The sequence below is a fragment of the Bos taurus genome, chromosome 12 (assembly GCF_002263795.3).
Source record: "Bos taurus isolate L1 Dominette 01449 registration number 42190680 breed Hereford chromosome 12, ARS-UCD2.0, whole genome shotgun sequence".
NCBI classification, from domain to species: domain Eukaryota; kingdom Metazoa; phylum Chordata; class Mammalia; order Artiodactyla; family Bovidae; genus Bos; species Bos taurus.
Window position 1 is genome coordinate 54,509,770 of NC_037339.1, and position 2,743 is coordinate 54,512,512.

Sequence of the window (2,743 nt, forward strand, 5' to 3'; positions counted from 1 at the left end):
TGCAAAATGTTTCCCTCCCTTGCACTTGAACCCTACTCATCCATCAAAATTCAGGGCATACAGCAAGCATCACCTTTAGAAAACCACCCTTGACCTCCCTGCTCTAAAGCAGGAATCCGTCTTAGGCTTGATCACATCAGCCTGTACTTCTGTCTATTGTAACAGTCATTGCTTTATTTTTGCAATTATCTGATTATCTGTTCATTAGTAGACTAGGTTTTCAATCTTCTATTCCATCTCCAGCCCTTGATATATACAGTCAGTTCTCAATTTGTTAAATTAATCAGTTACAGCCTTGCTACTTCCATGAAACCTTCCTCTAAACAGTTACAGTGCTTGTTGCAGTAACTTATAGTGCTTGTTACTGCTCCACAAGGAGTCATCAGTGCTTCCTAGCATGATTCTCTTTCTTAACCACTGTTTATCCCTCATCAGTTCAGTGCTTCATCTTTGGCTTTGTCTTCTAATTAGCTAATTAGCTAATTCATAGTTAGCTAATATAATAATCAGTGCAACTGAGAAAAGACTAAAACAACCGCCATAGACTACTTTCTCTATTCAGTAACAACACTTCCAGTATTAGGTTACCTACTTCACATTTTCCAGCACACCGTGTTCCTTCAAAGCCCTGTGACTTTGTTAGTGCTGTTCCTTTTGCTTAGAATGACTCCTCACTGCTGAAATACCAGGTAGCTGAGGCAAATGTTGCCTGGTTCTTACCTGTAGTGTGTGTGTGTGTGTGTGTGTGTGTGTGTGTGAGTCGCTCAGGTGTGTCCGACTTTTTGCGACCCCAAGGACTATAGCCCACCAGGTTTCTCTGTCCATGGGATTCACTGGGCAAGATTACTGGAGTGGATTGCCGTTCCCCTCTCCAGAGGATCTTCCCAACCCAGAGATCAAACCCTGGTCTCCTGCATTGCAGGCAGTTTCTTTACCATTTGAGCTACAGGAAAGTCCTGTAGAATAGGAGTTAAAACAGTATGAAAAATAGACAGTTTTTCTTCTGTCTGCCTAATTAGAATATAAGTTCTTTAAGAGGACTCATAATCTAGGACTAGGACTCAAGTTTATTCCTCTCTGTTCTTTCTGCACTTAGCATAGTGTCTGGAACTCAAAACTGTTGAAGGATATAGGAAGGAAGTAGAGCAGGGGAAATATTTTTGATAGGTAGGTCATAATGATATATCTCCTGGTAGACCTGCATCTCCTTATAATTTACTTAACTGCCCTGATCCTAGGAATAGTCTCTGGAGTATACTTAACTCCTCCTTAGGTTCATCTAGTTCTCTCCCAGCTGATGGAGACAGTCTTATTATCAGTGGTGCTTCAGGAGTTTTGCTTAAAAACTTAGCCTGTGTTTCACCATCACAAAGATTTTCTGTATTTTTTCTTCTATTTCTTTTATATTCATTACTTTTTACAGAGAATCACTTTTAGATGTTTATTCTGTCTGGAATACATTTCTTTATTTGACGTACTGTGGGGATCTAGCCTATTTTTTCTTCACACAGCAAGCCAGTTTTTGTCTGTGATTCTACTCAACAGTCTCTCCCTTCCCCATCGATTTTTGATGCCACCTTTATCATATACGCATATTTCCATTTATGTATAACTCTGGTTCTGACCTCTTCTTCAGTTGGTCTCTGTCCATGACTGTGCCAGTTCCTGGAGAAGGAAACAGCAACCCACTCCAGTGTTCTTGCCTAGAGAATCCCAGGGACGGGGGAGCCTGGTGGGCTGCCGTCTATGGGGTCGCACAGAGTCGGACACGACTGAAGCAACTTAGCAGCAGCAGCAGCAGCAGCAGCAGCATGCCAGTTCCATGTTGTCTTTATAGACTATCTTACTGCGTAACAGGGAAAATCCTTCCCCTTTGCACTTCTCTTTCAAATTTGACTTAGACTTAGCTAAACGTGAACTCTTGGTCTTGCAAATACTTCTTAGAGCAAGATTATTGAGCTTAGCAAAAAAGAAAAAAAATCCTTCATTGAATTTATCGAGTAATTTGGGTTGGCATTCTGTGTGAGGCAGTCACAGAGGTACGTTGCTCAGATCTGCCTTTGAGAAAGGACTCACACCCAACTGCAAGGCATGTAGTTAGCTGACATTCTTCAGTTAATTTCTTCTGGATTCACCTCAGCTTTCAAGCTGAAATTACACTATTCTCAGGACTACCTCTCTCTCCCATGCCCATCCTCAGCTAAAGACAGTAAGGTGTAGGATAAGGACATATTCAACATTAGGATGCCAGGGGCTTTGTCAGTCCTGCATGGCAGTCTGATGACTCCCCTGCCCAATACAACTGCCTCCCTTTCTCTTTCACAAACGCTATTCTCCAATAAACCTTTTGTACTTCTACCTCTGTCTCAACATCTACTTTCCAGAGAACCTAACCTATGACACAAATCATCCAATTCATTCTACTTTTATAATTTTTTTAAAAATTATAGTTAATCCAACCATCCCTTCTGGCCCAATAACTTCTTTGAAACCATCCCTAGCCACCTTAATTTAATATGATCTCTCCCAGGACGAATCGTTTACATTCTAACAAGCATTTTTCTTACCATGGTCATCATTGATTTAGCCCCTATCATTTTATTTTTTACTGCACACGCACTTTAGCCTCTATGGCCTCTTTAGTACTCTGTTTCATCAGTTGCTTCCTTATCTCCCATTTCCACTCTTGTGCTCTATTGAGTCTTTCCAACTTGTCACTCGACAAATGTTTACTGAAGGTCTG